Source organism: Mustela erminea, chromosome 10 (genome assembly GCF_009829155.1).
Source record: "Mustela erminea isolate mMusErm1 chromosome 10, mMusErm1.Pri, whole genome shotgun sequence".
Classification (NCBI taxonomy): Eukaryota; Metazoa; Chordata; class Mammalia; order Carnivora; family Mustelidae; genus Mustela; species Mustela erminea.
Genome location: NC_045623.1, coordinates 81,805,842 through 81,815,966, shown reverse-complemented (window position 1 = coordinate 81,815,966; position 10,125 = coordinate 81,805,842). Strand labels below are relative to the sequence as shown.

General features: G+C 53.3%; 1 long non-coding RNA gene across 1 annotated transcript; it reads left to right on the top strand.

Moving 5' to 3' along the window:
- Nucleotides 1-274: 274 nt before the first annotated feature.
- Nucleotides 275-4,015, top strand: LOC116600579. Its single transcript, XR_004289716.1, has 3 exons — nt 275-435; nt 856-983; nt 3,836-4,015. It is a non-coding gene; the product is annotated as an uncharacterized LOC116600579 (long non-coding RNA).
- The last annotated feature ends 6,110 nt before the right edge of the window (nt 4,016-10,125 follow it).

Genomic DNA, 10,125 nt, shown 5'->3' with positions numbered 1-10,125 from the left:
GACCCTTTTCTGGACCATGCAGGAGACCTGCCCCAGAGGGCCACCTGGGGCCCAGCGGCAGGTGGCCCCTGCCTTCATCCGGAAAAGAAAGATCAACTTGAACATAAAGCACCCCCAACATCTCCAAGCGTTATGTCCCCAGAGGGAGTTTGCAGGCGGAGTAATGTATGGCTCCATTTTTAGATGTTGCTGAATTCCATTTGCCGGAGATCTGTGTTTTATTGCCGTATCAGTGTTTCTAAATTGCACTATATTTTCTTAGCTTGATGGGAATTTACAGCCCCCGGATTGGAGCGAAATTGGGCTCTCCCCGAGGCTTGGAAATCACTGGGGTCGATTGCTATGGCTGCTGACTCCCCCCTTGGACCGTTTCTGCTAATTATTTATATTAAGAAGAATCAGAATCTGAGAAAGGACACCCAGGAGATTCGCTTGGTGAGACAGTTTTGAAGACTGGGAAGTCCGTGGCTGCTGCCTATGGGGGATGTGGGGTGCCTTGGATGAGGTGGGAGGGCTGTGACACGGGGTACAGAGGCAGATGTGGATGGGAGGCTGGGGAGCTGGGAGGGCCCAGCCAGCAGCCAGCCATGGGTCTGGCATTTCCCAGGGGGCACTAGACGTAAGGTTTGACAACCAAGAACCCAGGCGCTATAAAGCTGCTCACCCAACATTCCTTCGGTGGCCTCAAAGCACTGTCATGTCTTCTTGATTCTCCTGTGAGGAGAGGAGGACAGGGGTGATCAGCCCCATACTACAGATGAAGAAACTGAGGGCTTAGGGGACCAAGGCACATAATAGAGCTGGGATTGGATTCCAGGGCTGTCTGACCAAAAGGGTGCTTTCTCCCTGGCACAGGTGGCAGGTTGGTCCCCGTCTCTGTCCACTCTGGAGACTTGGGAGGGGTGCTGTCATTTACTGAGCCTGCGAGGTGGCAGGCACTGCACTTGCCTCTCCTGACATCCGCTCATCGGACCCTCCTTGAGGTGGGTATTACTCAGCCCACTTCATAGAATAGCTCCGGGATGTGAAACCGTGTTTGCAAGCTCATACTGCACCTCGTAAATGGCAGAGCAGAGATTCAGTCCCAGAAATCTCTGCATCCAAAGCTCATTTTTAGCCACCTTGCTTCACTGCTTCTGGTGACACCAGCTCACGCAGCTCCTGTTGAGAGAGGAACGACTGCCCGGACTCCGGGGTGGGAATCCTGATGCATTCTGGGAGTCAGATGGTGCCTGTCTGGCACGGCCGTTCCGCAGGCTGCAGGCTCCTGCGAGAGAGGCCAGGGTGCTCAGGCTGCACCTGCATTCGCAAATCACCGTTTTCCCTGCCCCAGCCTCCCCGCGGGATGCCATAGCGCCCGGGGCACGGGGCAGGGAGAGGACGGAGTCCCGAGGACCCAGCTGGGGACAGCAGAAAGTTCTGGCTTGTTCCTCCGTCAGGTCCTGGCAGTTTGTCTCACTTGGCAGTGATCCTCTGTCTAAAAGCACGTCCGACGTTTTGTGCAATAAAGTTAATGGACTTCTCCATCTTAGAGCAGCTGAATTCTCTTGGAGCAGATGCTGAGGGTTATGGATGTCCTAATTAGGAAGCTGCCTTTGGCATCGAGGAAAGGAGGGGAGGCTCATGACGTTGCACGTCCTGTGAAGACCCCCTGCCAAACCTCTTTCCCGGAGCCTGCCAGGGCAGGCACACTGCGGCAGAGGAGAGAGACGGTCTTTCTTCTCCCGTCTCTCACTTCCCTTCCAGCACCAACAGCCCTCCTCGTTTCCAGAAGGGACCAACAGGTCCAGGCAGGGTGGCCACGGCCTCCTGAGTCCGAGGGACTGCAAACAGGGTTTAGCATTGCAATCAAATAAAACTTACAACCAAGTTAATCTGACACATTTATTGATGTGCATAATTGTTATTGGACTGCACTGCAATTAGGCATAAATGGTAGGTCGTTCCTGTGAGCGACTGTAATTAGTAATTCTCATTTTTGGCCCAATCAAGTTCGGCTTTTTTTTTTTTTTTTCTCCTATAAGTATAGATGTTCCCCAGTGTCTGTAAACAGCATTGGTTATTGACTGTTTTCCAATTCACTTGTTCATTTATTCACTTCCCAGTTTATCAAATCTCTGAAATGGAGATCCTGGCCTGGAGGTCTCATTCTGATGCTTCCTGGGCGATTATGGATGAGTTGTTCTACTTTTCCTAGCCTCTGTTTCTACATCTGTAAAATGGGCATGGTGTCCTCTAGCTCAGAGGGATATGGGGACAATGCCGGGAGTTGAGATCAGCACACCACTCACAGAGTTGGGTCTGGACTTGCCACTCAGTTGGCTGGAAGCTAGTATTATGATGGTAATGATTTTATTACTGACACCTTCTCCTCAAAGAGAAAGAGACCAGTGCAAAGAGCTCTCAAGCTTTCTGCTCTCTGATCAGAGAGGGATTCTGAGTGCAGAGCAGGCCTGTCCCTCGGACTTTGCAGGTACCTGGAGGCAGGTTATGAAAGAGTGCCCGGAGCCGGTGACGTTTGGGTGACGGCACCTGCTGTGACCTCTCAGGCTCACCCACAGGTGAACGGGGCTGGGAAACTTCTAGTTTTCCACATTTGTGGTCTCTCCACGGCCCAGACCTTGGGATATATGGGACGGAGTCAGACTTCCCCAAGGAGGAAAGTACCTGCCGACGGCAGAAGGCCTTTACTAAATGCTGGGGTCTGAGGCTGGACTGGGGAGAAACTGGTTCTTGGGGCAGAATAAATGTAAAGGCTTTGGGCCAGAGGGGTTGGACAGAGGGAAACATTCTCTTGGAGGAAAATCTGGGAGCCCATGGACGCCTGGGGGAACCTGTGTTTTAGCAACACACTTCACCCTGGGAGAGATGGCCTGGGGGACAGGCTGGACAGGGCTGGGACTGTGGGGCTCTTGGCCAGGCCAGAGCTGGGGTAAGGAGCATGGGGGAGTCCAGGGCGGGATGCCAGGAGGTCACAAGGCAATGGTGGCTCCTTGAGCTGGCAAGGCAAACAGCCCTGGGTTAGCTCTGGCCTGCCGCTTACCCCCTAGAACTTGGGGAAGTTACTTGGCTTCTCTAAACCCTAGGGTGCTCATCTCTATGAGGGGGTCAGTGCCCTCCACGTCCCCTGTCCTTACCACTTCCCCACAAATGGCCACATTTCCTACTGCTTTCCTACCACTTGCCTTGCTGTTCCTGAAGCCTCATCCTGCCCCAGATCCAGCCTTGCCATCTGTGGCATTCCAGAAGTACTGGGGATTGACAACCTCTGGGGACTTGCCTGGACCAAAGATTGGTGTATACATACCCCTACTCTCTCTCCGCTTGGATGAAAAACCAAGTAGCATCTTAGAAGTAGCTCCCAGAGGTCCTTGGGGGGATGAAGCTTCCTTTGCTCCCTCCCCCTTTCCCTTACATCCTGCTGGATACTGACAACTCAGTCTCCAAGGAGCTCCAACGATTGAAGAATCAGGGACAGAGGACTGAACCAAGCTGAGCTGACACTTGGATCTTTGGAAATAAAGGACACGGGACCGAGGCAGGATGTGGGGGCTGGTCTGGCAGGCCCCGTGTGTTCCGGGGCAGGTCAGATGCTCTGGAAGTCATCTCCACAGGACCTCCTCATTCCAGATCTTGTCTGGAGGCCGAGGCAGGCTATAAATCCCCTCGGTGGAGCTGGTCCCAGCATGGGCCACCCTGCAGAAAGGCTTCATCAGCGGCCTCATTTGCATAAGATAATGAAACCGCAGTAAAAATAGTAAAAGAAAAAATGGCCTGGCAACTTTGTTTCCATAATGACAGATGCTTCTTATACACTCGGCTTCTGTTTCTCAAGGAAGTGTCATCAAGGCCCCAGGGGAGCCGTGTGTCCCTGCCGCCTGATTCATGGAATGGTGACCTGCAGCCCCAGGAGTGCCCGGTCCCGGGCCTCCTCCTGCTCCTTGCTCACTCTGGAGGGACCCGGAGGGGACAGACATGGAAAAGGGGAGTGAGCAAAAGGCAGAGAAGGACCCTTGCAAACAGTAAGCCGGCTCCATGACACTAGGTGTGTGCTTTCACGGAAGATCTTTCTTCCCAATTGCCATGAGCTCCCTGAGGCACAGGACAGTGAAGCAAGGCAGTAAGCAGACCAAGGCTGCCTGCTTCAACTAAGGGGGGACTTGAAGCTTGTCTCTAGTTCTGAGTGCTTGTCTCCTGCCATGAGTGACAGGAGGCCTGTGCCACAGGAAATGGCAGGAGGGAGAGCTGGACCATGACCTTGAGGGGAGTGGGGTGAGAGCCAGCTCAACAGGTCTCAGATCCCGGTGCTCCAACGGGTGAGACAACCAGGGTCAAAGGAAAGGGACCCTTTGACCTCAAGAGTATAGTTTTCTGGGATGGGGCTTCCCGGGGAGAGGGGGCGAAAAGAGCCCAACCAGAGTCTGCTTTGGGACCGTCTGGACGATCATCTCCAAGCCACCAGGACTCCACAGGGACTGCATAACGACAGAAATAACAACCACAACAGCAATGACGATGACGGTGACGATGATGATGAATAAAATAAAGAAGGGGCTTGTTCCTCCAGCTCAGAGGGAATGCTCTAGAGCGGTCCCGCTTGGCTAGGGGTGTGTGTGTGTGTGTTTCTTGCCACGCCACCACCTTCCTTCTACGAGTTCGGGACAGGGGCCTGGCCCTGACTCTGTGCGGGAGGGCGTGGCCACAGCGGGTTGGGGGAATGGGGTCTGAGGGAATTCCCAGGGTACAGGGGCGCTTCAATCAAGCAAGCCGGCCAGCAGAGTCACCTGGCTGCTGCAGAAGTTGTCCTTAAGGGGGCCCTAAGAAGGATGTCTAGGGGGACGTGTCTGCCCTGGACTCCTGCCACCAGAGGTTGGGATCCACTCCCTGGAGCTCTCTGGGGCCAGCATCTGAACGTGGACACTCAGGAAGGACCCAAGGGCCCCCTAGCGCCTGACTCTGTTTCTCTCTGGTGGTTCTTCTCCAGGTTCCCTCCTCATCTGTGGAGTCTTTGGCCAGATTTGGTTGTTGGTGGCGGGGGTACAGGATCATGCATCCTTCCAGATGTGTTGGGTCTTAGACTGGGACCCAGACCTTTGAACTTAGAAACTGGATATTTGAGCATCTTTGTTTCCTCTGTGCCTGGGTTCTGGGACTGCGATGGGAGAGGGCTCCACTCATTCATTATTTTCCTCCACAATAAAAACTATCATCGGGGGCACCTGGGGGGCTCAGTGGGTTAAGCGTCTGCCTTCAGCTCAGGTCATGATCTCAGGGTCCTGGGATCGAGCCCCACATCGGGCTCCCAGCTCAGCAAGGGAGCCTGCTTCTCCCTCTCCCTCTGCCTGCCACTTCCCCTGGTTGTGCTCTCTCTCTCTGTCAAATGAATAAATAAAATCTTTAAAAAATATCAATTGAACTGTATGGGTGCCAGGTAATATGGGCTCCACTGCCTTCCTTGGGGAGAGAGCAGGGAGAACCCTCTCTGAAGGGGGAGAACACCACCTCTTGCACTTGGGATTGAGGTGGGGAGGGAGAGGCAAGGCCTAGGATCCTTTCCTTGGCTCCTTAAGACAGGGCCATGCAGGGACTTGTGCCTGGGAAAGCCAGCCAGATAGAGACAGGCTCTGAGAAGTAGAGTCAGGGGCTCTCAGAGATGCTGGGAGACTGGGGAGTTTCTGTCCTCTCCCTGTCCAATCCAGAGACAATCAGAGCCACCTCAGTACTCTGAGAGGCCTGGCTGGCCCTCATTGAGAGCCCAGAGTGTCAAATGGATCTCTGGGCAAAGCTCTAAGCCCCAGCGGGATGGAGACTTGTCTCACTACTCACCAGACTATCCCCTGAGGGTGCTCAGTGTATAGTAGGCCCTAATTCTTTCCTTCCTTTCTTCCTTTTTCTTAATGAAAATTGCTGTCACTTCTTGTTGGCTTATGGCATGCCCAGCCCATGTTAAGTACTTACCGTGCATTTTCTCATTTAGCCCGCATAATTATTCCACAAGGGTGGGTTTCACGACGATGTGTTTTAGATGAGGAAACCAAGGCTCAAGGACATGAAGTTGCTTGTTCAAGGTTACATAGCTAATAGGTGGTAGAGCTGGACTCACACACAAAATGTTCAAGTCTATGAGTGGATGGATGGATGGATTAGGGTAGGCAGACAGATCAATGGATAGACAGTTGGGTGGAGTGTTCGATGAATCTGTAGCATCTGAGAAAGATGTTCAGGGGAAAGGGGACAGATTAGTGGATGGATAGGTGGATGGATGGATGGATGGATGGATGGATGGACAGATGAGTGAATGGATGGTTGGGTCGGTCAATGGATGCATGGATGGATGAGTGGGTAATCTACCTGTTCTTCCACCTGTAATGTGGGCCTCATTCCTACTAGATCTCTTTCCTCTCTCTTCTCCACATTATCCTACTCCCTGCTGGACCTGGAGTCCATCCTGGACCCTAGTGTGCTCACTCCTTGGTGATGGACTTCACCTCTGCCTCCCAATGGCAGACAGATGTCCTTCAACCCAGGGCCTCTACCTGGCTCTTCCCTGGCTTAAACCCAAAGCCTCTTCCTGGGTTGTGGCTTCAGGCTAGACCAGAGTTCTCAGACACTATAATCCCCCTGGGTCCTGGTCTCCTCTCCCTTCTATAGGGATTTCTGGAGCCTTGACTTGGCACTTTCACTGATGGAATAAGAGGGTGGATATTTTACAAGACCTGCTCAACCCAGGTTTTCTCAATCCTCCTAAAGTAAAGAGCCTGGGTACCATGATTGTATTATGTGATCCTTCCCTCTCACTGGCCACAGCTGATTGGATCACAGGTGACAAACGAACCAGAGTTGGTCCAATAATAGTCACTCTCCAGGGAATGAGAATGGGGACATTGGGATACTGAATCAATGATGGTGGAGATTTGGACTAAAAGATCTGGGTGTGAGCTCTGTCACATTCTGAGGCAAGCAGTAAAGGAGATAATGTATGTCAAGAGCTTAGCATAGCGCCTGCCAGGTAGGAAGGCTCAATAAATGCTATGACTTATTATGATTATGATGGTGTCATAGGGGGACGTGGAAGGTTCTGGATGCAAATTAGCCTCTACCAAGCCAACGTTGCATGAGATCTAGAAGGCAGATGAGAGGCAGAGGCCATCTTTCTGCCCCCATTTTGGGCTGTCTCTGTCATGGAAACATGAAGGTTTTCAGCAGGATTGCTTCCAGGGTGATGAGAAGCAACAGGATGGGGGTAATGGTGGCAGCAGCCTCCTGACCCAGGCAGGCTGAGCCCCGGATTGCAACCCTGGGGTGTGCTTTTGCCTCGCAGCTCTTGTCTAAGACTCTTGGAGGTGGCTACTCCCTGGGTGGGTCAGCTCTGTGAGCCACTGGAGGCCTGGTTGGGCCTCGCTCCCTCATCTCTTTCACCGTTTTGTAAGCACCGGTGTTTGATCCTTTCCTGCTTAAAGTGCCCTGTCCTGAGCCCTGGTTATGTGTACAGTTTCTGGCTCCCAGGAGAAACAGACTTAGAGCTTCCTTATTTCTACTTAGAAAAAGCTAAGGTAAGATCTCTGATCGGTCAAGCTTGGAGAAGAGGCCCACCTGACATCCCCAGCTGTGGCCAAAAGGACAGGGTCCCATAAGGGTGTGACAACCGGTAGGGTAGCTATGTGGATGCTGAGGCACTGGGGACAGATATGCCCATGAGAAGACAGAGGTCAAGACAATGTCAAAGATAGATGCCTCACCCTTGATATCTAAAATGAGAATCGGGGACCTGAGCTGGAGCCCCCCACGACCCCCCCCATCACCAGGGTCCCCTGCCTGGGGCAAAGGAGGTGACTCAGCTGCCCAGCCCCCTCTGGTTCAAAGGAGAGAGAAGCGAAACAGAAAACGCACCTTAAGCGGACACTGTTTTCTAGAAACATTTCTTTATTTAAAATTTAAAACCATATTACTTCATACAGCAAACTGTGCACTTTGATATATCACAGTGTCTTAAAAAGGAAAATAATCAGATTTGTTTGGAAAGTTATTTACATCAGCCTAGAATGATTGGCAAGTAACACAGTTACTATGAAACCCAAATTGTTACAAAATGTTTACAAAAAACTATATTCATAGAAATTCTGCATGTCCACAAAGGGCATCCCCTGAATGGCCCAGAGACCAGTGTGTGGGAACCATGTCGAGGGGGAGTGGGGGACATCCAGGCACTCTGGTCTGGGTGGTGGGACAGGCCAGGGGTCTCACATGGCGCTGTCTGGGGGCTCAGCCCTGGGGCTGGGAACCCAAGTCCCTGACAAGGGAGGCCCAGGCAGAGATGGGGTGGGAGGTTGGAGCACAGTGGTGTGAGGGCCCCAGGAGCCAGGACAGGCCCCTCCTCAGGAGGCTGGATTCAGATGTGCTCTGGCGGCGGGGGTAGGGGGTGCCCAGAGGCAGATCAAGTGCATACCAGCCTGACGCGTGGGGCCCAAGCAGAAGGCAGGCTGTCGACCACACGGAAGGAAGCTCACTCAAGGTGTCCTCTCCCCTGCAAGACTCCAGAGGTGCTCTGACCGATGACAGGGGCCAGACTGCTAGCTAAAGGACTGGGGTAGTGAAGACAGGAGGAGGGGGCAGAGCAGGGCCCCAGGGTCAGCAGGGAAGGTGGGGGTGCTCCCTGCCCACTGTCCCTGCTGGGGGAGATGGAACGGGGGAGGAAAGGCAGACAGATGGCTTGGGCTGTGCTAGGGCAGGAGGGGCCTTGCTGGCTTCTCCTCTTTCCCCCTGGTGTAACTGAGCCCTTCCCATTTCTGGCTCCTCCGTCACTCGCTAACAGCTGGCCTCTGGGTCAGATGGGCCTGGGGAGGTCGTCTGCAGTGGGACGAGCCTGCTGGCGTTAGTGCAGCCGCTGCCCTGTAGCTGGAGGCCCCAGAGAAAATAGAGACACACTGCAGGGTGACTGGATGTCTTCTAGAAGGCAGGCGACAGGACCATAAGTAGGGCACAGGGACATTGCACTGGCATGCGGACAATGCCTTTGGGGCCGTTCCCTTTTAAAAAAAGCATTTTCCCTAGATGTGAACTGTGCCTTTGTGTGTGGGTGAGAATCTGAGGTCTCTGACACCTAGAATGTTCCAAACTTTTACGATATTCCAAGGGAAGCCTGACACCTACCTGGCCACTGTGACAAGTACAGGTCTTGGAGCCCAGTGCCAGCATGACATAACTCCTTAGACACAGTCCCTGCTTGCCGTCCTGCCTCAGATGCTCTAGGATGGAGATACAGCCCCTGGATCTCTCCTGTCCTTCGCCAGGAGGCACCAGCTGGGCAAGGCCTGTCCACCAGCCCCCATGGTTCAGTCCAGAGCTCTGATGTGTGCCCCATCCCCACAGGGCCCCTGCCCCAGATGGCCTCCACTCCAGACTTGGCTGCTGTCGCCCGATCCCTCACCTGGTCCCCACCCACACTGGCTGGGTTATGTACACTCTGTGTGCAGACGTGCGGGGGGGGGGAGGTGCGTATACACATGGGACTACAGGTCATATATACACTGTGCATATATATATATACAGCATATATATATATATATCTTTTTACATTCATATATATATTGTACAGAACATTAACCTTCTACCAAAAACAGTTTTGTGACTTCACGGATGGCCTCAGCTCTGAAATTTTAACTCCAGGGCAAATCCAGGACTGAAAAATGAGAGCTTGATCCAGACTGGCACGGGGACACGGGGCAGGGCTCTCCTGCCGTGGCAAGCAGCTGGGCCCGTTCCAGCTGTGTCCGTCCCATCTGGGAGACTCTTCCAGATGTGTCCGTTCAAGTCCTGCCAACAGAATTGGGCTCATTCCTTGCATCTGGCCATGGGGTTGGGCCCATTCTGGACGTTTAAGTCCATCCAGCTGTTTGTCCAGACCACGAGGCCCTTCCAGATGGCCATCCACACAGGACCAGTCCAGACATGGGCCAGAGTTTGGCCAATTTCCAGATGTTTGTGCAGACAGCTGAGAATGGCTTGGGAAGGGCCCTGCTTCATGCCGAGTGACGAAGCAGCAGCTTGTACCCATCCACAACGTACCCCTGGAAAAGAAGGCTGGCAGGGAGCCTCTGTGCTCAGTGAGCACGTGCCCAGTTCAGA